At 46.1% G+C, this 24274-nt stretch overlaps 1 long non-coding RNA gene across 2 annotated transcripts in view; it reads left to right on the plus strand.

Annotated features, from left to right (window-relative positions):
- The first annotated feature begins 6319 nt into the window (after positions 1-6319).
- The window catches only part of LOC140464869 (uncharacterized), a 40511-nt gene continuing 22556 nt past the window's right edge, over positions 6320-24274 (plus strand). For both annotated transcript variants that reach the window (XR_011955002.1, XR_011955001.1), the window contains exons 1-2: positions 6320-6382; positions 21044-21229. This is a non-coding gene — a long non-coding RNA (uncharacterized lncRNA). The remainder of the gene's footprint in view (positions 6383-21043; positions 21230-24274) is intronic.

Genomic DNA, 24274 nt, shown 5'->3' on the forward strand with positions numbered 1-24274 from the left:
GCCGATGACTCTTGGTCTCTACAACTGGTCCTGATTGCACAAACCAATCAGCAGCCTGTCTCTGGGCAAAGTTTGCTGAAAGCACACAAAGCCATGGTGCAGTGGCCTTTTAAGCATCTTCTCGTGTTGTTTACACAGAGCAGCTGTGTAAACACAACTCACACAGAGTTCCAGTTGCCTCCTTATAAAAGTGCAGCAATTTCTCCCACAGTCCTTGATTTAAAACAATTGATCCACAATCCAAAATACAGAAAAATAAAATGATGTGATCTTTATAATCGCATTTTGGTAAAAGCAGATGGAAGTATTCATTTAACACCTCAGCCACGTTCCTGGCTTTTGTGCAAATTCCCTTTTGGTTCCTTGTTTACTGTTTATGCCTGTAGGAGACTTCGAAATTGCTCTTTAAGTTAGTTGCTGGATTCTTCTCATAATCCTTCTTTGCTTCTCTCATATGATTTTTCATCTTCCACATGAACGTTCTTTATTCCTCTTGGTTCTCAATTGTATTCGTCCCTGATACCTGTAATGAGGGCATCTTTTCTTCGTTATCTTAATTTCTATCTCCTTTGTCATTCATGGTGCTCTGGATGTATTTGTTGTACCATTTCCTTTTGAGGGAACCTATCTTAATCATTCCCACTTTGAAGGTAGTCCATTGTTCAGTTCCTGCTGTTCCTGCCAATCTTTCACTCCAGTCTATCTGGCCCAGCTCTGTGTTGCCCTCTTGCAGTCAATTTGCCACCTATTTACTTTTCTTAATCTACATCGGCTCTTTTGGATTATCGTTTACCACTGTTATCTTAAACCTTATGATATAACGGTCACCTTAAGTGTTCCCCCACTAGCACTTGATCTATTTGGAGAAAGTGAGGACTGCAAATGCTGGAGATCAGAGTCGAGAGTGTGGTGCTGGAAAAGCACAGCAGGTCAGGCAGCATCCGAGGAGCAGGAAACCTAACTCTCGATTTGATCCATTTGGTCCACCTCATTTCGAAGGACCAAGTACAAAAATGCCACCCTTTCTTCTGGACTGGACACAAGCCATTGGAGGAAACTCTCCTGAACACGGCTTGGGAACACTAGGGAGGTTCTGAGGAAGGGTCACTCGACCTGAAATGTTAACTCTGATTCTTTCCCCAGATGTTGCCAGACCTGCTGAGCTTTTCCAGCAATTTCTGCTTTTGTTTGGGAACATTTACCCTTTGCAGCCCCTTACACTCCCAGCCTATATACAGGAATGAAAATCCCCCATTATAATTACTCGATAATAGAGTCAGAAGAAGCATGCAGCATTGAAACAGGCCTTTCTTCAACAAAGGAGCCACACTGGCTATCCACCAGTCATAATGTTGGCATCTCTCTGTAATTACCCTGCAGGTTGATTCTTCTACCTCCTTCCCACTAACTGGTGATCTTTGGACAACTCAGAGCAATGGAATTCCACTTTCCTTATTTCTTAGCTTCAGCCAAATTGACTCTAACTTCTGAGATATCCTCTCTCTTCAACTTTACTCAACCTTTTTGCAATCTTTCCTCAAACCAATACTGCCAATTACTGGTTGCAATTCAGAGATCAGTACTACAGATGGAATCTGTTCAGTCAGATATCTGGAAGTTTATTTGCAACACCTAACTATTTACAAGGCTAAAATTCTTACTGTTCCTACTAGAGACACTGCAAAACTTGACCTACTCTTGGGAAATAAGGCAGACCTAAGGTAGGGGGAGCACTATAAATCCAGCAATCATAATTCTATTAGTTTCAAAATAGTGATGGAAAAGGATAGACCAGATCTAAAAGTTGAAGTTCTAAATTGGAGGATAGCTAATTTTGCAGGGAAAGGGATGGGCTGGAAAATGGGAAGCCTTCAGAAATGAGATAACAAGACTCCAGAGACAGTATATTCCTGTTAGGGTGAAAGGGAAGGCTGGTTGGTATAGGGAATGCTGGATGACTAAAGAAATTGAGGGTTTGGTTATTAAAAAGAAGGAAGCATATGTCAGGTATAGACAGGATAGTGTCGAGTGAATCCTTAGAAGAGTAAAAAGGCATTAGGAGTATACTTAAAAGGGAAATCAGGAGGTCAAAAAGGGGACATGAGATAGTTTTGGCAAATAGGGTTAAGGGGAATCCAAAGGGTTTTTCCAAATACATTTAGGACAAAAGGGTAACTAGAGAGAGAATAGCTAGAGATCAGCAAGGAGGCCTTTGTGTGGAGCCACAGGAAACGGGGCAGATACTAAACGGGTATTTTGCATCGGTGTTTGCTGTGGAGAAGGACATGGAAGATATAGAATGTGCAGAAATAGATGGGCGACATCTTGAAAAATGTCAATATTACAGAGGAGGAAGCGCAGGATGTCTTGAAATGGTGAAAGTGGATAAATCTCCAGGACAATGGACTGAGGAGTGGCAGATGGAGTTTAATTTACATAAATGTGAGGTGCTGCATTTTGGGAAAGCACATTTTAGCGCGACTTATACACTCAATGGTAAGGTCCTAGGGAGTGTTGGTGAACAAAGAGACCTTGGAGTGCAGGTTCATAGCTCCTTGAAAGTGGAGTCACAGTTGGATAGGATAGTGAAGAAGGCGTTTGGTATGCTTTCCTTTATTGGTCAGAGTGTTGAGTACAGGAGTTGGGAGGTCATGTTGCAACTGTACAGGACATTGGTTAGGCCACTGTTGGAATATTGCATGCAATTCTGGTCTCCTTCTTATGGGAAAGATGTTGTGAAACTGGAAAGGGTTCAGAAAAGATTGACAAGGATGTTGCCAGGGTTGGAGGATTTGAGCTACCGGAGAGGTTGAGTAGGCTAGGACTGTTTTCCCTGAAGTGTCGGAGGCTGAGGGGTGACCTTATAGAGGTTTATAAAGTCATGAAGAGTATGGATAGGGTAAATAGACAAAATCTTTTCCCTGGGGTGGGGGAGTGCAGAACCAGAGGGCATAGGTTTAAGGTGAGAGGGGAGAGATATAAAAGAGACCTAAGGGACAACTGTTTCACACAGAGGGTGGTAGGTGTATGGAATGAGCTGCCAGAGGATGTGGTGGAGGCTGGTATAATTGCAACATTTAAAAGACATCTGGATGGGTATACGAATAGGAAGGGTTTGGAGGGATTTGGGCTGGGTGCTGGCAGTTGGGACTAGATTGGGTTGGGATATCTGGTCGGCATGAACATGTTGGACTGAAAGGTCTGTTTCTGTGCTGTACATCTCTATGATTCTATGACCTGATCAGGTGTACCCTCAAACTCTGTGGAAAACTAGGGAAGTGATTACAGGGCCACTTGCTGAGATATTTGTAACATCGATAGTCACAGGTGAGGTGCCAGAAGACTGGAGGTTTGCTAACATGGTGGCAGTGTTTAAGAAGGGTGGTAAGGAAGAACCAGGGAACTATAGACCAGTGAGCCTCACGTCGGTGTTGTGCAAGATGTTAGAGGGAATCCTGAGAGACAGGATGTACATGTATTTGGAAAGGCAAGGTCTTGTTAGGGATATTCCAGATGAAGGGCTTTTGCCCGAAACGTCAATTTTGCTGCTCCTCGGATGCTGCCTGAACTGCTGTGCTCTTCCACCACCACTAATCCAAAATCTGGTTTCCAGCATCTGCAGTCATTGTTTTTACCTTGTTAGGGATAGTCAACATGGCTTTGCGCATAGGAAATTATGTCTCACAAACTTGATTGAAGAAGTAACAATGAGGATGGATAAGGGCAGAGTGCTAGATGTGATCTATATGGACTTGGCGAAGGCGTTTGACAAGGTTCCTCATGGTAGACTGGTAGCAAGGTTAGATCTCATGGAATACAGGGAGAACTAGACATTTGGATACAGAACTGGCTCAAAGTTAGAAGACAGAGGGTGGTGGTGGAGGGTTGTTTTTCAGACTGGAGGCCTGTGACCAGTGGAGTGCCACAAAGATCGGTGCTGGGCCCTCTACTTTTCATCATTTATATAAATGATTTGGATGTGAGCATAAGAGGTATAGTTAGTAAGTTTGCAGATGACACCAAAATTGGAGGTATAGTGGACAGCGAAGAAGGTTACCTCAGAGTACAACAGAATCTTCATCAGATGGGCCAATGGGCTGAGGAGTGGCAGGTGGAGATAAATGTGAGGTGCTACATTTTGGAAAAGCAAATCTTCGCAGGACATATGCACTTAATGGTAAGGTCTTGGGGAATGTTGCTGAACAAAGAGACCTTGGAATGCAGGTTCATAGTTCCCTGAAAGTGGAGTCTCAGGTAGATAGGTTTGTGAAGAAGGCATTTAGTATGCTTTTCTTTATTGGTCAGAGTATTGAGTACAGGGGTTGGGAGGTTATGTTGTGGCTGTACAGGATACTGGTTAGGCTACTGTTGGAATATTGTGTGCAATTCTGGTCTCCTTCTTATGGGAAGGATGTTGTGAAACTTGAAAGGGTTTCAGAAAAGATTTACCAGGATGTTGCCAGAGTTGGAGGGTTTGAGCTGTAGGGAGAGGCTAAACAGGTTAGGGCTGTTTTCCCTGGAGTGTCGGAGACTGAGGAGTGACCTCATAGAGGTTTATAAAATCATGAAGGATGGATAGGATAAATAGACAAAGCCTCTTCCTTGGGGTGGGGGACTAGAGGGCATAGGTTTAGGGTGAGAGGGGAAAGATGTAAAAGGGACAGCTTTTTCACACAGAGGGTGTGTGGAATGAGCTGCCAGAGGAAGTGTGGAGACTGATACAATTGCAACATTTAAACGGCATCTGGATGGGTATGTGAATAGGAAGGGTTTAGAGGGATATGGGCCAAGTGCTGGCAAATGGAACTAGATTAATTTAGGATATTTGGTCGGCATGGACATGTTGGACTGAAGGGTCTGTTTCCATGCTGTACATGTCTATGACTCTATGACTTCCAAACATACAGCCTTGGTTCAGTGTTTAATGTATGTTACTGATTACACTGACTCCTTTACACAGCGTGAGAGAGTAATGGCAAGGTAGCTTTCATACTGGAACATCACCTGTTGTAATGGCATGTAACTATCTTAGTACCAGGCTGGCACCTAAGCCCCAATACAACACTTCCATTTCACCCCACACCCCTGCACCCCGATCCCTGAGCTCCTGTATGAAGCTGAAAGGACTACTTTTTCTCCCCTGTTTGACCTGGAGCTGGTCCAATCACTGCTGCTGATGTGTGGGGAGGGTAACAAATAAAAGCAAGAAGTGGAATTGGAAAACCACCATGGGCTTGCTTTGTGTTTCGACAGCTCGGTACGCGAAAACGAACGTGTTTCGAAACACAAGTTAGAACCAAAAGCGTATGAATCGAAGTGCTGTGTCCGTGCCTGCTGTCTTTGTGTCTCCAGTGGGTTTCAACAAATAAAGATAGCCCCTTTGTCAGGCTGACAGTGGAGTCCATGCAGCTGGTCTAATCGAGACCTTACTGCAGAATACCAGTGCAGGCTGAACAAGGTCCCCAGTTAAGGTCCTGGCCAGCAATGTTCTATCTTATCTGCAGCCAGCAGCAATAAATAAATCATGAAGTAATTCCATTCTGCTCGAATGGAGCTATTAATATAGTATATCGTTATCAGGTTATGTCATGGGTAGCTACCACAAGACCGAGAGAAATGCCAAGATGATCTGACAGATGCAGAGGCTGTTAAAGCAGAGTGAATGTGCCTTTTATTGCTGTAAAGCCCCTTGATGCCATAAGGCAACACACATGGAAAAATACTTCACTCCTGTCTGCTGAATGTGAGCCACAGTGAGCAGGGATTAGATGATGGCTGATGCACATAAGGCACACAGACGAGTTACTCTGTACTGACTTGACAATCAGCACAAAATCACCTTGAGCAAATCCACCACGAGAGAATGTGATTGTCAAAGAACCAAACTCTCTCCCCCTACTCCCCAACTCTCCCATCCAACTTTATAGACCCCCCCCCCCCCCCACACCCCCACCCACAACAAGCCTGAATCCAACAGAGTTTGCAGGTGCTCCAGGCAGCTTTCAGTTTCCCAGTGTCACAACGGGACTAACTACCCACAATTATGTTTAAAAATGGCGTTACCTTACATTACCCAACACAGTGGGAGGTCACCACTCTTTCTCAGTTGATTTACAGTTCTGCCCAGAACAGGAGTTCCCAAACCTTTTCCCTTTGTGACCCCATTTCAAGGCTTAAAGATTGTCACAAGCCCTAAGGGAGAACAGGCTGGAGTGGCAGCACAGCTGTTACACCTGTTGTTACTTGGTCAGGACCCAGCAATCACTCCCCTGGCTTCCCACAAAGGTCTGGCATACACCCAATCAGGCCCCGGGGATTTATCCAGCTTTATACGCTTCAAGATGTCCAGCACCTCCTCTTCTGTAAATGGACACTTTTTAAGGTATCATGATTTATTTTCGCAGGTTCTCTCGCTTTCATGTCCTTCTCCGTAGTAAATGCTGACGTGAAATACTCGTTTAATATCTCACCCATCTGCTGTGGCTTTGATGTGAGACAAGTGGGTAACAGCCCTAACTTTAATTGCAGTGGGAACAGTCCAGATCCTGTTAGTGAAGATGGTTACAAGGCAGCCTGTGAAGATTTGGCATGATCATTAACAGCAATGCTCAGGTTTCTGTGCTTAACTGCACATGTGTGGACACCAGACGTTACTGTCAGTATTACTTTGTCTTCAGCATAAGGGCTGACAGCCTTGCTACTGTTAGTACAGCAACAAACTGGACCATTGTGCATCTACTGATTTTCAAAAGGCATTTTATTAGCTGTTGGTTGGAGGCTTATCAAGAAAGTGTAGACACAGGTTTGAGCGAAGCAAGAACAGAAAGTTGGAAATGATTTGGAGATGCCAGTGTTGGACTGGGATGTACAAAGTTAAACACCTGGTTCTAGTCCAATAGGTTGATTTGGAAGCACTAGCTTTCGGAGCGCTGCTCCTTCATCAGGTGGTTGTGAATTTGGACAGTATTGTTTGCAATAGACGGTGTAAACAATTGTATTCCTTACTTTCAGTACTTCTCTTAAAGGGTCGTGAATCTGTGGATTTCACTAGCTCCGGGTACATTGGATGTTGGGACATTGAATAAATTTAAGAAGGGGTTAAACAGATTTTTAAGTAGTAATGGATTGAAGGATTATGAAGAGCTTGGGCAGGAAAGTGGAGTTGAAGCTGAGATGAGATGAGCCACTAGTTACACCCGAAACGTTGACTTCTGCATCTCCTGATGCTCCCTGGCTTGCTGTGTTCTTCCAGCCTCCTGCCTGTCTACATTGGATTCCAGCAACTGCAGTTTTTTTGTTTCTGACCACAATTGCTTTAGAGTCATAGAGTCATAGAGATGTACAACATGGAAACAGACCCTTCGGTCCAACCCGTCCATGCTGACCAGATATCCCAACCCAATCTAGTCCCACCTGCCAGCACCTGGCCCATATCCCTCCAAACCCTTCCTATTCATATACCCATCCAAACGCCTCTTAAATGTTGAAATTGTATCATCCTCCACCACTTCCTTTGGCAGCTCATTCCATACACGTACCACCCTCTGTGTGAAAAAGTTACCCCTTAGGTCTCTTTTATATCTCTCCCCTCTCACCCTAAAACTATGCCCTCTAGTTCTGGACTCCCTGATCCCAGGGAAAAGACTTTGCCTATTTACCCTATCCATGCCCCTCATAATTTTGTAAACCTCTACAAGGTCACCCCACAGCCTCCGACGTTCCAGGGAAAACAGCCCCAGCCTGTTCAGCCTCTCCCTACAGCTAAAATCCTCCAACCCTGGCAACATCCTTGTAAATCTTTCCTGATGGCAGAGCAGGCTCGAGGGGCTGAATGGCCTACTGCTGCTCCGAGTTCTCTTGTTCTTATTGGCTATTGTCCCAAAATGTAATGAGTTGTGAGGGAGGTGGTGATCTATCTGGACTAGCGGGCCATAAACCCAGACCAGCACCTTGGGGACATGTTCAAATTCCACCACAACTGTTAGTGGAAATTACAATCGATTATTCAAATCTAGAATTAAACATTAATCTTCAGGGCCAGAAATCTGCTGCCGTTATTCAGTCTGGCCAACATGTGACTCCAGTCCTATAGCAACATGGGCAACATTTACCCTCACTCTGAAATGGCCTAGTCAGAGAGTCATAGAATCATACAGCATGGAAACAGGCCCTTTGGTGCAACCAGTCTATGCTGAACATAATCCCAAATTGTCAATTCAAAGGCAACTAGGAATGGGCTACAAATACAGCTATTGGCACCAGTGGCTAAATCCCATGTGAGAAAATGGGCTTTTTGTGGGAATAGGATGCATAATATTTTAAATAAAAGGATACACTTCACTGTGAAATTAAGAGAATGTAATTAATAGATTGGGAAAATAGATCTCAGGTTAAATAGACTGCATGTTTATGAATGTTAATTCATGTATTTGGGAGGCAGAATAAGGAGGGGTTGCACGTATTGAATAGCAAACTTCAGAGTGGACTAGGGGAGCAGAGTGACCCGACAGGTCAGATAAAGAAACGCTTGACAACAGGAGAAGAAGTTGATGAAGTTGTTCCAAATTCACCTGCACCTTCACTCACATCATTTATTGCATCCGCTGTACCCGATGTGGCCTCCTCTATGTTGGGGAGACAGGCCGCATACTTGCGGAACGTTTCAGAGAACACCTCTGGGACACCCGAACCAACCAACCCAACCACCCTGTGGCTCAACACTTCAACTCCCCCTCCCACTCCACCAAGCACATGCAGGTCCTTGGACCCCTCCATAGCCAGACCATAGCAACACGACGGTTAGAGGAAGAGCACCTCATCTTCCGCCTAGGAACCCTCCAACCACAAGGGATGAATTCAGATTTCTCCAGTTTCCTCATTTCCCCTCCCCCCAACTTGTCTCAGTCAAATCCCTCGAACTCAGCACCGCCTTTTTGACCTGCAATCTTCTTCCTGACCTCTCCGCTCCCCCAATCCAGCCTATCACCCTCACCTTGACCTCCTTCCACCTATCGCATTTCCAATGCCAAGTCCCTCCTCCCTACCTTTTAGCTTAGCCTGCTGGACACACTTTCCTCATTCCTGAAGAAGGGCTCATGCCCGAAACGTCGATTCTCCTGCTCCTTGGATGCTGCCTGACCTGCTGTGCTTTTCCAGCAACGCATTTTCAGCTCTGATCTCCAGCATTTGCAGTCCTCACTTTCTCCACCAAGTGACATAAGTCATGGCCATTGTTTCGAGGGACGGAGAATAAATTTTCCAGATGTTCCACCCATCATGACACCAAGAGGCATAAATGCTGCAAAGCAACTGGGCTTGCTTTTAATCATTGAGAAAGGTTTACAGTGAGGTATGTTGGCAGTCCCTCAACCCCTGAGATGACCTCCATTACAATGTGAGTTATGGTATGGTTAATGAGATCTGACCACAACAAGCCAAACCCATCAACTGTTTGAGTGCATTTAACAGGCGAGATTTCTCATTTGCAGTCTGAGGGAATGTAAATTGTCACAGAATACGATCCCCTAAATACCAATAAAAGAGTGTTGGAAATCCTCTAATCACACGTAATAAAAATGGAATTTAACTGATTGAACTGACATAAACCAGTTGGCCTAATGGTGAACGGACAGCGTCATCAAATGCAGTCTCCAAACGTGCAGTAAAAAAATCTTGACTGCCATGTCATAAAAATAGAATTTCACTTCCTCATTCACTGCAATCAGTGACTTTTGTTCTAACAAGCACAATGTCCTCCTTAGCAACACGAGACCACAACAATGTGTCACTGTTTCTGATCTATTCCCTGATGCTCTGAAGAAGCCTTTTCTCAAGGTTTATGTGATTCTCGCACTGGCTGTGTGACCATTGTGAACGTCACTGGCCAGGTCAGTATTTATTGCCCATCCCTAATTGCCCAGAGGGCAATTAAGAATCAACCACATTGCTGGTGGGTCTGGAGTCACATGTCAGCCAGACCAGGTAAACCAGGCGGATTTTATTCCTTAAAGGACAAGAGTGAACCAGATGGGTCTTTACGACAACCAACCTTGATTAATATTCGGACAAAGTAATGCAGATGCTGGAGATCAGAGTCAAAAAGTGCCCCTCCCAGTTATCTCTCCACCCCCTTGGCTCACAAGCCACATTCCTGATGAAGGGCTTATGCCCAAAACGTCGACTCTCCTGCTGCTCAGATGCTGCCTGACCGCCTGTGCGTTTCCAGCGCCACACATTTTGACTTTGAATCCGTATTAGGCTAAGTTTAAATGCCACGGAGGAATTTGAACTCTGAACCTTATCCTGGGGCTTGGTGTTACTAGTTGAGTGACATTACCAGCATACCATCACCTCCCCTTTGCCCTGCCAGAGAATAGACCTAGTTCCTTCAGACAAATTACACTGATTGGATCTCTGAGCTGATGAGTTTATTGCCTGGGGGATTGGGTGTGCAACCTGTGTCCTACATCACAATGTTTTTGACGTCAGTGTGCTGCATTGCTACATACAGAGTTTTGATATAGAGCCTATAATAGGTTTGCTAATGCAGACTATGTATAACTGGACATCTGGTAACATGGTCGAGAGTGTAGTGCTGGAAAAGCACAGCAGGTCAGGCAGCATCCAGGGATCAAGAGAATCGATATTTTGAGCAAAAGCCCTTCATCAGGAATGAGGCTTGTGAGCCTCAGGGGTGGAGGGATAAATGGGAGGGAGGTGGGTCTGGAGGGGAAGGTGGCTGAGAGTGCAATAGGTGGATGGATGTGGGTCAAAGGTGAAAGGTCAGAGGGGAGGGTGGAACAGATAGGTGGGAAGGAAGATGGACAGGTGGGGCAGGTCATGAGGGCAGTGCTGAGCTGGAAGGTTGGAACTGGGGTACGGTGGAGGGAGGGAATATGAGGAAACTGGTGAAATCCTCATTGATGCCATGAGGTTGGATGGTCATAGAGTCATAGAGTCATAGAGATGTACAGCATGGAAACAGACCCTTCGGTCCAACCTGATCAGATATCCCAACCCAATCTAGTTCCATCTTCCAGCACCCAGCCCATATCCCTCCAAACCCTTCATAATCATATACCCATCCAAATGCCTCTTAAATGTTGCAATTGTACCAGCCTCCACCACATCCTCTGGCAGCTCAGTCCCAAGGAGGAAGATGAGACGATCTTTCTCCAAGTGTCGGGTGATAAGAGAGTGGCGATGGAGGAGGCCCAGACCCTGCGTGTCCTTTGGGGACTGGGAGAGGGAGTTGAAGTGTTTGGCCACGGGACAGTGGGGTTGCTGGGTGTGAGTGTCCCGGAGATGTTCTCTGAAGCACGCTGCAAGTAGGTGTCCTACCTCCCCAGTGTAGAGGAGACCACATCGGGAGCAACGGATACAGTAAATGACATGTGTGGACGTGCAGGTGAAACTTTGATGGATGTGGAAGGCTCCTTTGGGGCCTTGGATGGAGACGAAGGGGAAGGTGTGGGGCGCAGGTTTTGCAATTCCTGCAGTGGCAGGGGAAGGTGTCGGGAGGGGAGGGTGGGTTGGTGGGGGGCATGGACCTGACAAGAAAGTCATAGAGGGAATGGTCTTTATGAAACGCAGGTAGGGGTGGGGAGGGAAATATATCTCTGGTGGTGGGGTCCCTTTTGTTGGTGGCAGAAATGGCGGAGGATGACGTGATCGAGTAACATAGCTACAGCCCGAGGGACAAGGGCAGCAGATACATGGGAACACCACCACCTCCAACCACTCACCGTCGTGACGTGGAAATACATTGCCAGTCATTCACTTACACTGGGTCAAAATCCTGGAATTCCCTCACTAACAGCGTTGTGGGTCAACCCACAGCATGCAGACTGCAATGGTTCAAGAAGGCAGCTCACCCCCACCTTCTCAAGGGGCAACCAGGGACGGGCAATAAATGCTGGCCCATATCCTGTGAATGAATTGAAAGAGAAACAGAGCAAAGTAAATATTTAATAGAGTGACCCCAAATGCGAGCTTACACAATCATAAATCGTGTAAATGTTTTGAATGATGCTTGTACAAGTCGAAATTAGAATCTTGTGATGGGCAAGGGCTGATTCAATGATGCCAAAACAACATACGTATGCTATTATTGGGTGGCATGCCACGCCCATATTGTAATATGCAATGCTAGGGAAGAGTACAGCTTTTCAAATGCAAGTCTGCAATTCCAAACTAGATGTCTCAGTGATCTCAGCCATGTCTCTGGGGTGAGGATAAAAGCTAGGGCAGGCTCAGGAAAAGGGAACAAAAGTTGTGGGTAAACTGATGAAGGGCTTTTGCCCGAAACGTCGATTTCGAAGCTCCTTGGATGCTGCCTGAACTGCTGTGCTCTTCCAGCACCACTAATCCAGAATCTGGTTTCCAGCGTCTGCAGTCATTGTTTTTACCAGTTTGTAGAGACTGCTAAGACCAGGTGAGGAGGATCAACACTCCCCCTCTTTGTCGGCCACAACAGATTATACATTTTTTTTAAGCATGTGGCTATGACACTACAATTAATCTGGGTTAACCAGATCACTCTCTCTTACACACACACACACAAATAAAGAGAGTGGAATTTTATTACAGCCTCAGTCTCTCTCTCTCTCACACACACACACAAAGATGGGAAGGGATGTCTAGTACAGTCTGGAAGGTTAAGGCAAATACAGCCACAGATATTTTTGGGTTTTGAAAACAAAAGCGATCTGAATCCAGCAGTTTAGCTGCTGCTCTGTTTCTTTAACAATGGCGAATTTCACATATCTTGAGTTTTTGGTGAATGGTTTCTCCAACAGAGATTGAGATAGAGTGAGAGAGGAAGAGAGAGACAGAGGGAAGATTATCTTTGCTGTAATCAGTCCACGTTGTGTTTTCTCTCTCTCTGTTTGTTCGACAGTGGCTGTTGATATTCCAATCCTTTGCAGATTCTTGTGCCTATAACATCACTTCATTTCAAGCAACATGGTTGTTGGAAACCTCTCATTACTATCAGGCAAGTGTGCAGCCAGCATGGTAGGTGATGTTCAGCCTCTTTGGAGCCTGTCCACTCCAGGCCAGCGGTGGCATTTACTCTATGTGCTTTTCGTCTTTTTTCTTATCTGTTCATCTTCAATGCCAGAGGCGTGTCAGTGGGGCAGTGTGGCTGCAGCATCAGCAGTGTGGACAGGACCCCTGGTAGTGTTTGACCAGAAATGGGGACTTTTGGTGGTGTTAGGCTCGGAGCCTGGGCTCTTGGTGATGGTAGGTCTGGAACAGGTAATCCTTGTGGTGTTAGGCTCAGAGCCTGGGCTCCTGGTGGTGTTAGGCTTGGAGCCTGGGTTCCTGGTGGTGGCTGGTCTGGAATAGGGACTCCTGGTGGTGTTAGGCTCAGAGCCTGGGCTCCTGGTGGTGTTAGGCCCTGAGCGGGTATTCTTGGTGGTGTTAGGCTTGAAGCCTGGGCTCCTGGTGGTGACAGACCTGGAACAGGGACTCCTGGTGGTTTTAGGCTCAGAGCCTGGGCTCCTGGTGGTGTTAGGCTCGGAGCCTAGGCTCCTGGTGGTGTTAGGCCCTGAGCGGGTATTCCTGGTGGTGTTAGGCTTGAAGCCTGGGCTCCTGGTGGTGGTAGGCCTGGAACAGGGAATCATTGTGGTGTTAGGCTTGGAGCCTGGGTTCCTGGTTGTGGCTGGCCTGGAACAGGGACTCCTGGTGGTGTTAGGCTCGGAGCCTGTGTTCCTGATGGTGGCAGGCCTGGAACAGGGACTCCTGGTGGTGTTAGGCTCGGAGCCTGGGCTCCTGGTAGTGTTAGGCTTGGAGCCTGGGCTCCAGGTGGTGGCTGGCCTGGAACAGGGACTCCTGGTAGTGTTAGGCTCGGAGCCTGGGCTCCTGGTAGTGTTAGGCTTGGAGCCTGGGCTCCAGGTGGTGGCTGGCCTGGAACAGGGACTCCTGGTGGTGTTAGGCATGGAGCCTGGGCTCCTGGTGGTGCTAGGCCCCAAGCAGGGACTCCTGGTGGTGTTTGGCCCTAGCGGGGATTCCTGGTGGTGTTAGGTTTGAAGCCTGGGCTTCTGGTGGTGGCAGGCCTGGAACAGGGACTCCTGGTGGTGTTAGGCTCGGAGCCTGGGCTCCTGGTAGTGTTAGGCTTGGAGCCTGGGCTCCTGGTGGTGGCTGGCCTGGAACAGGGACTCCTGGTGGTGTTAGGCCTGGAACGGGGACTCCTGGTGGTGTTAGGCATGGAGCCTGGGCTCCTGGTGGTGCTAGGCCCCAAGCAGGGACTCCTGGTGGTGTTAGGCCCAGAACCTGGATTCTTGGCGGTGTCGGCAAGGAGGCGGCGGCAGCAGAGTCGGAGTTTTCTGGGATATCAGCATGATCATTGCTGTTCCCAGAGTAGAATTCCCTGAGGACTGGAACACCTTGCAGAGACCACCCTGAAGCCATGCTTGAGATGCAATTTAAACAGAAAAAGACTCTGACTTAAGTAATTTATTTTTATCCTCATTGTACTTCAAAATGGAGCTGAATTGTGGTGACAAAACACTTTTCACTGTATCTCCAAGATACATATGACAATAAATTATTCATGCATCAAACAAGAGGTGCAAATTTACTGTCACCTCACTGAACATCAGTGTTTCTTGAATAATATAGAAATTCTGAGGCAGCTTTGAGGGCTTCCTGGGCTTGTCTGGTTATCACAGCTGGCAGCTTGGGCCACCCGTGTCCCGTTAAAAACCAGTTTGTGTCCATGAATGTGTCAGGTATTATCACAGAAATTGAATATTGATAACCGATTTTCACTATGGTTGGAACAAAACCCAAATGGTCAGACACCAAACATTGGTGAAAATCTAAGAATGGGTCTCCTGTCTGTTCTGTTTTGCTGGGAATGACATACAGGAGATAGTCTGAAAGGACAGTGGGTAATGTTGTTCTGGGCTGGAAGATCCATCGCCTCACAGAGTCATAGAGATGTACAGCACAGAAACAGACCCTTCTCCATGCCGACCAGATATCTCAACCTAATGTAGTTCCATTTGCCAGCACTTGGCCCATATCCTTCCAAACCCTTCCTCTCATATGCCCATTCAGATGCCTTTTAAATGCTGTAATTGTACCAGCTTCCACCACTTCCTCTGGCAGCTCATTCCATACACGCACCACCCTCTGCGTGAAAAAGTTGTCTCTTTTATATCTTTTTATATCTTTCCCCGCTCATCCGAAACCTAGTTCTGGACTCGTCCACCCCAGGGAAAAGCCTTTGCCTATTTATCCTATCCATGCCCTTCATGATTTTGTAAACCTCTATAAGGTCACCCCTCAGCCTCTGACGCTCCAGGGAAAACAGCCCCAGCCTGTTCAGCCTCTCCCTGTAGCTCAAATCCTCCAACCCTGGCACCATCCTTGTCAATCTTTTCTGAACCCTTTCAAGTTTCACAACATCCTTCCCATAGGAAGGAGACCAGAATTGCACGCAATATTCCAACAGTGGCCTGACCAATGTCCTGTACAGCCGCAACATGACCTCCTAACTCCTGTACTCAATACTCTGACCAATAAAAGAAAGCATACCAAACCCCTTCTTCACTATCCTATCTACTTGCGACTCCACTTTCAAGGAGCTATGAACCTGCACTCCAAGGTCTCTTTGTTCACCAACACTCCCTAGGACCTTACCTGCGATGCCCTACTAAGATTTGCTTTCCTAAAATGCAGCACCTTGCATTTACCTAAATTAAATTCCATCTGCCACTACTCAGCCCATTGGCCCGTCTGATCAAGATCCTGTTGTAATCTGAGTTAACCTTGTCATCTGCAAACTTAAAAACTATAACTCTTATGTTCACATCCAAATCATTTATGTAAATGACAAAACGTAGAGGGCCCAGCACCGATCCTTGTGGCACTCCACTGGTCACAGGCCTCCAGTCTGAAAAACAACCCTCCACCACCATCCTCTGTCTTCTCTCTTCGAGCCAGTTCTGTATCAAAATGGCTAGTTCTCTCTGTATTCCATGTGATCTAACCTTGCTAATCAGTCTGCCAGGACGAACTTTGTCAAACGCTTTACTCAAGTGCATATAGATCACGTCCACTGCTCTACCCTTATCAATCCTCTTCGGTAGTTCTTCAAAAACTCAATCAAGTTTGTAAGACATGATTTCCCACACAAAAAGCCATGTTGACTATCCCTAATCAGTCCTGGCCTTCCCAAATACCTATTAATCCTGTCCCTTAGGATTCCCTCCAACAACTTGCCCACCACCGATGTCAGGCTCACCAGTCTATAGTTCCCTGGCTTGTCCTTACCACCTTTCTTAAATAATGGCACCACGTTAGCCAGCCTCCAGTCTTCTGGCACCTCACCTGTGTCTATCGATGATACAAATATCTCAGCAAGAGACCCAGCAATCACTTCCCTAGCTTCCCATATGTTTCCAGGGTACACCTGGTCAGGTCCTGGGGATTTATCCACTGTTTCAAGACATCCAGCATCTCCTCCTCTGTAATATGGTCATTTTTAATGATGTCACCATCTATTTCTTTGCATTCTATATCTACCATGTCACCTGACCTGCCTTATTTCTCACGAGTAGGTGAAGTTTTGCACCTTCTGTAGTAGGTATATCCACATACTGAATCAGAAAATGTTCTTGTATGTACTTAACAAATTCCCCTCTATCTAAAGCCTTAACACTATGGCAGTCTCAGTCTACAGTTGGAAAGTTAAAATCCCCTACCATAACCACCCTGTTATTCTTACAGATAACTGAGATCTCCTTACAAGTCTATTTCTCAATTTCCCTCTGACTATTAGGGGGTCTATATTACAATCCCAATAAGGTGATCATCCCTTTCTTATTTCTCAGTTCCACCCAAATAATTTCCCTGGATGTATTTCCAGGAATATCCTCCCTAAATACATGCTGTTCCTTATCAAAACACCACTCCCCCTGCTCTCTTGCCTCCCTTTCTATCCTTCCTAGAGCAATTTCATCCTGGAACATTAGGCTGCCAGTCCTGCCCATCCTTGAGCCACGCTTCTGTAATTGCTATGATAACCCAGTCCTATGTTCCTAACCATGCCCTGAGTTTATCTGCCTTCCCTGTTAGGTCTCTTGCATCAAAATAAATGCAGTTTAAATTGTCAGTCCTACCTTGTTTTCTACTTTGTTCCTTCATGCCCTGACTGTTTGACCTGCTCCCTTTCCTAACTGTACCAGTCTCAGATTGATCTCTTTCCTCACTATTTCCCTGGGTCCCACCCCACCACTTTACTAGTTTAAATCCTCCCGAGCAGCTTTAGCAAATCTCCCTGCCAGTATATTTATCCCATTCCAATTCAGGTGCACTCCATCTTTCTTGAACAGGTCACTTCTACCTCAGAAGAGATTCCAATGATCCACAAATGTGAATCCTTCTCCCATACACCAGCTCCTCAGCCACTCATTCATCTGCTCTATCCTCCTATTCCTATCCTCACTAGCTTGCAGCACCAGGAGTAATCCAGGTATTACTACCCTCGAGGACATCCTTTTTAAATTCCTGCCTAACTCTCGATATTCTCCCTTCAGAATCTCATCCTTTTTCCTTCCTATGTTGTTGGTTCCAATGTGTACAATGACCTCCAGCTGGTCCCTCTCCCCTTTGAGAACATTCTGTACCCTCTCTGAGACATCCTCGATCCTGGCATCAGGGAGGCAACACACCATTCTGATTTTTCACTGTTAGCCTCAGAAACGTCTGTCTGTACCTCGGACTAGAGAGTTACCTAACACAATCGGTCGCTTGGAACCTGACGTACCCCTCATTACATTGGAGCCTGTCTCAATACCAGAAACTTGGCTGTTTGCACTACATTTCCTGAGGGTCCATCACCCCTTACATTTCCAAAACAGCATATTTATTTGAAATGGGGATAGCCACAGAAGACTCCTTCTCTACCTCTCTTATCTTTCCTGGGGTTAACCCATCTACCTGACTATATCTGCGGCTTTTCTCTCTTCCTATAACTGCCACCCATCACACCCCCTCGCTCTTGTAAATTCCTCATTGCCTCTAACTGTCACTCCAACTGACCATGCAAACGTATAGAATTCGCAACCAAAGACACTTCCTGCAGACATAATCTTCAGTAACCTGTAAACTTTCCCTAAGCTCCCACATCCACCAGGAAGAGCACATCATTCTACTAAAGGCCATCTTTGCTCCTTCCCAATCTGTAGACCCAGAAAATAGCACCGTCTTTTTGCTCTAAGAAACAGTGCTCCAGGCTAACTTAGTACTTATGGTTTCTATTTTAAAAATGTAATCAAGAGACAGATCTCAATAAAACATATAATCAAGAAAGAATCCATTCTACTATGGACTTATGCTCAAGAGTCTCCTGGTCAGATATCCTGTAGAAGATATTGTCAAACTACCACAGTAACTTAGCAGGAATAACCAGGGACCAATCCAATGCAGGTCCATTGATGCCAACACACTTTCCGTGCCTGGGACCTAAAGAAGGGGTGAATGTAACTTTAAGGGAGTCAGAGAGTCATAGAGATGTACAGCACAGAAACAGACCCGTTGGTCCAACCTGTCCATGCTGACCAGATATCCCAACCTAATCTAGTCCCACCTGCCAGCATTTGGCCCATATCCCTCCAAACCCTTCCTGTTCATATGCCCATCCAAATGCCTTTTAATTGCTGCAATTGTACCAGCCTCCACCATTTCCTCTGGCAGCTCATTCCACACATGTACCACCCTCTGTATGAAAATGTTGCCCCTTAGGTCTCTTTTATATCTTTCCCTTCTCACCCTGAACCTATGCCCTCTAGTTCTGGACTCCCCCCACCCCAGGGAAAAGACTTTTTCTGTTTATCCTATCTATGCCCCTCATGATTTTGTAAACCTCTATAAGGTCACCCCTCACCCACTGACACCCCAGGGAAAACAGCCCCAGCCTTTTCAACCTCCCCCTATAGCTCAAATCCTCCAACTCTGGCAACATCCTTGTAATCCTTTCAAGTTTCACAACATCTTTCCGATAGGAAGGAGACCAGAATTGCACACAATATTCGAACAGTGGCCTAACCAATGTCCTGTACAGCCACAAGACGACCTCCCACCTCCTGTACTCAATACTCTGACCAATGAAGGAAAGCATACCAAACGTCTTCTTCACTATCCTATCTACCTGCGACTCCACTTTCAAGGAGCTACAAACCTGCACTCCAAGGTCTCTTTGTTCAGCAACACTCCCTAGGACCTTACCATTAAGTGTATAAGCCCTGCAAAGATTTGATTTCCCAAAATGCAGCACGTCGCATTTATCTGAATTAAACTCCATCTGCCACTTCTCAGCCCATTGGCCCATCTGGTCTAGATCCTGTTGTAATCTGAGGTAACCTTCTTCGCTGTCCACTACACCTCCAATTTTGGTGTCATCTGCAAACTTACTAACTATGCCTCTTATGCTCACATCCAGTCAAATGATGAAAAATATTATAATCTCATTCTCAAAAATGAAAACTGTCATTTTCACACTTGTCTTGGTCATTGTATTATTGAGATTAAAACTTTTGGCCCTTGACAAAATTGAAAGGTGCTTGCCCCTGAAATTAGCTTGTATCAATGTGACTGTACATTCCGTGAAATTGACCGAATCTCAATCAAAATAGATAAAACACAACTTACATTTTAAAATTTGCCACATATTAAGTGCTTGTCAACGTGGATCACTCTATACAGTCTGCAGTCAGGAGTCTGAAGCTGACTAATATTGATCTAGGATTAACTTGATTTGCCTTTTGAAGACTTTTGCTGCACAGCTCCCCAGAGAGAAAAGTTTAAAAGGACCAGTGCTCAGGGTCAGTCCGCGGTCAGGGTGGTTACCAAAAGATCTATGTTTCTGTTGGAGTTTCAATGTCAGGGAAAGGCAGAGGAAAGCCTTGAATGTCTTCCAACATTAATATATTTTAGTGGACTTTGAAATAATATCTGAAATAGGATGGACAAGTGACAAATTGAACATTGTTGATTGCAGGAGTAAGGTACTGAACTGGTGTTGGTGATTATCCAAGGGCAGAGTCTTCTGAGGTTTGGGTGTTAAGTGTGCTGACTGAAAAAGCAGGGAATATCCCCTGGTCTTGGTATTACAAGGAAGGCTGTTTAGATCTGCTGTCCTCAGGAACTTAAGTGGACACTGGCAGTACCTCTTCTTGACTGAGGACCCACCACCCCACCCATCCTAGATGCAACACCCTGTCCATCCTCCACATCTGGGACCCCCCGATACAACATCCCATCCATCCTCCCCATCACAGGTCCCCCAGATACAACATCGTGCCCATCCTCCACATCACAGACCCCCAAATACAACATCCTGTTCATCCTCCACATCACAGACCCCCAGATACAACATCCTGTTCATTCTCCACATCAGGCACTCCCCCGATACAATATCCTGCCCATCCTCCACCTCAGCGACTGTGCCAGCTCACTCTCCCCAGCTGACTGGCATCCTGTTCAAGTTTATCAGTCTGGTAGGCTGCCCTCTCAATGATCCCAACTGGAGCTGTGAGAATTGCAGTCCAGCTAAGAAGATGCATTTATTAATCGGTTTGTAATTGGTTGCTAAGTTACTACAGGGTATGGTAGCTTAGTGGTTAGCTACTGCTGCCTCACAGCACCAGGGACCTGCTGTGCTCTTCCAGCACCACTAATCCAGAGCCTGGGTTCAACGCCAGCCTCAGACAACTGTCTGTGTGGCACTTCCACATTCTCCCTGTGTCTGTGTAGGCTTGCACTGGTTTCCTCCCATTGTCCAAAGATGTGCAGGTTAGGTGGATTGGCTTCTAAAGTGTACCTAGTGTCCAAGCACATGCAGGATTAACCATAAGAAATGCAGAGATACAGTCGGGGTCTGGGCAGGAGGCACTTCAGAGAGTTGGTGTGGGCCGAATGGCCTGCTCCCACAACTTTATGATTCTACCCAGGGGCTTCCATCTTCCACCTCAAGCCTATTTTACACAGAGGGGGGAGTGCATCAAGTATTGATTCTGATGACTATCCATCTCAGTTTCCAGAGCTCCCAACAACGCTGGTGTTTCTGAAGATGCCACCCGATATCTGTATACGACCCTTCCTCTGAGGAACACAGGAGCTGGAGTGGGTGAGGCACACACTAACATCTGCTGCTGTTGTGGAAAGCTCCTTTTCATTCACACTGCCTCTACAAATGACTCCTTGGATGAATTGGAACCCGGTGAGTAACGCAGAATTGATCAATTGTTCCGTTTTCGCTCACTTTTCTGTTCTTTTTAATCTTGCACTGACCAATACTTATTCTTCAGCCATCAAAACAAAAGAAGAATAGACAATCTGTTCATTTTCTTCCCAGTGTTAGTGGGAGCTTGCTGTGCACAAATTGGCTGCTGCATTTCCTACCCACGCGGTGACATAAAAGAATGAAATACATTTAAGAACCGTTTCGATGAATATTTGAAATGGCATAGTATACAAGATCATGCACCAATGGCAGGAAAATGGGATAATAACAAGGAGATGTCTGATTGACAGCATGGGTATGATGGGCTGAAGGAACTCCCTGCATGGTGTAGATTAGATTAGATTCCCTACAGTGTGGAAACTTGCCCTTCGGCCCAACAACTCCACACCCACCCTCCGAAGAGTAACCCACCCAGACCCATCTGACTAATGCACGTAGCACTACAGGCAATTTAGCATGGCCAATTCACCTGAAATGCACATCTTTGGACTGTGGGAGGAAACCGGAGCACCCGGAGAAAACCCACGCAGACACGGGGAGAATGTGCAAACTCCACACAGCGACAGTCACCGAGGCTGGAATTGCACCTCGGACCCTGGTGCTATCAGGCAGCAGTGCTAACCATTGAGCCACTGTGTGTAAAATGTCAATGACTTGCCACAGATAATTTATTGGCTCTGAGTCACTTTGAGGTGACTGGTGGTCATGAAAATGTGATATAAATGAAGGCTTTTCTGTTTTCCCATTTTATTTTTCACTTTGGGAATCCCTACAGTGTGGAATCAGGCCATTGAGTTTATCGAGTCCACACCAATCTTTCCAGATCCACCCCCATCTGTGTAACCCTGCACTTCCCATGGCCAACCACCTAACCTGCACATCTTTGGACTGTGGGAGGAAGCCTACACAGACGCAGGGAGAATGTGCAAAACTCTACACAAACAGCTACCTGAGGCTGGATTCGAACTTGGGTCCCTGGCACTGTGAGGTAGCAATGCTAACCACTGAACCCCATTCACCCATTCATTCAGAAGATGAGGGCATTGCTGGCTAGACCAATCTTTGTTCTGAACTGTCCAGCAGAAGGTAGTGTTGAGCTGCCTTCTTGAATTGCTGTAGTCCTTATGGTATAGAGACACCCACAGTGATGTTAGGGAAGGAGTTCCAGGATTTTGACCACCGATGTTGAAAGATAATGATATCATTCCAAATCAAAATGATGTTTGGCACAAAGAGCTTTGGTGATATTGCTATTTGCCTGCTTCCTCCGTAAGGTGATTATTGAAGAGATCTTGGTGAATTTCTACAACCCAAACCTGTTCTCTTTGATTGTCTTGTCCACAAACATCTCAGTTAACCTCAGGAAGCCACTCCCTTGTTTATCCATCAGGAATTTGGCAGCCTGTGACTAAGCCTTTGTAATCTACCACGCATGGATATTTATCAGTACCTAGTGGAGTTTTACTTGGGATTTGTGAACTTGGCTGGATATTTTTCAGTACCTTGTGGAGTTTGTGCACTTGGCTAGCTAGATTCCTTCAGGCACAACGTGAATAATGTTAACTCCCAAATTAGGTGGATTTGGGTCAAATGGGGATGTTTAAATTTAAAAATCGCAATTCTAAAACTAACCTCTTTGGGGTCTCTCACTTATGGTTTGAATAGATGGTATTGGTGGAGGAGATGGGAGTTGTCAATTAATTCACTTCCAGGACAGCACTGCACAGGGGCCAAGAGGAACAGGAATGGTTCACACACTAAAGCCGCCTGGCAATCGATTCCTGTCCCTGTGATCACCGAAACTCCTCAATCAAAGAGATCTTCTTACCACCTGTAATGACCCTGAACTGTCATGACTCCCATCTCATAGAATCCCTACAGTGTGGAAACAAGCCCTTCGGCCCAAAAACTCCACACCGACCCTCCGAAGAGTAACCCATTCCCCTACCCTATATTTCCCCTGATTAATGCACTTAACCTACACATCCCTGGATGCTATGGGCAATTTAGCATGGCCAATTCACCCTAACCTGCACATCTTCAGGCTGTGGGAGGAAATTGGAGCACCCGGGGGAAACCCCTGCCGACACAGTGAGAATGTGCAAACTCCACACAGACTGTCTCACAAGACTGGAATTGGATCCAGGCACTGTGAGGCGGCAGTGCTAACCACTCAGCCACCGTGCCACCTCAATGGCCGTCTCTACGGCTATTCAATGAGCTCCAAAAGAAAAGGTGAGGTTTTGTCTTTGGGAAAGCAATGGGGAATTATAGGCTCCTGAGCTCTCAAGTGATTCAAATTATGAGCAAGTCCTGAATATGTTCCTTCTGTTTGGAAAGAACAGGTCCTTATGTATGAATAAATGACTGTTGCTTCTCATAAATGGAGCAGTTACAAGATCGACTGATAACCTTAAATTGGTTGTTTCTGTAGCTATGTAAGCCCTGAGGATTGACTGATGTTTGATCTGAAGATTAAAAGTTTCAGCATCATGTCTCTCTTTTCAGCATGATTCAAGTTCTGTACGACGCAGAGCTTATCATCCTCAAGGCTGAATGAGTGGAGGAACTCTCCTCCCTCCACTTTCTTCCCCACACAATGTCTACTGCCATTTTATTCAAGGCTGATCTTATCAGGAGATTCTCCTCTTTGTGTTAGGAGAATCATAGAATCCCTACAATGTGGAAGCAGGTCATTTGGCCCATTGAGTCCACACTGACCCTCCAAAGAGTGTCCTGCCCAGACCCATTCCCCTACCCTGTAACCCTGCATTTCCCATGGCTAACCCATCTGGTTTGCACGTCCCTGGACACCATGGGCAATTTCCACCTATCCTGCGTATCTTTGGACTGTGGGAGGAAACCTGCACAGACACAGGGAGAATGTGTAAACTCCACACAGACTGTCGCTCGAGGCCGGAGTTGAACCTGGGTCCCTGGTGCTGTGAGGCAGCAGTGCCAACCACTGAGCCACCAATGAGGAGTCAATAAAGGGTCAATATTCAAGATCCATCGATTTCA

Source organism: Chiloscyllium punctatum, chromosome 41 (assembly GCF_047496795.1).
Source record: "Chiloscyllium punctatum isolate Juve2018m chromosome 41, sChiPun1.3, whole genome shotgun sequence".
Lineage (NCBI taxonomy): Eukaryota > Metazoa > Chordata > Chondrichthyes > Orectolobiformes > Hemiscylliidae > Chiloscyllium > Chiloscyllium punctatum.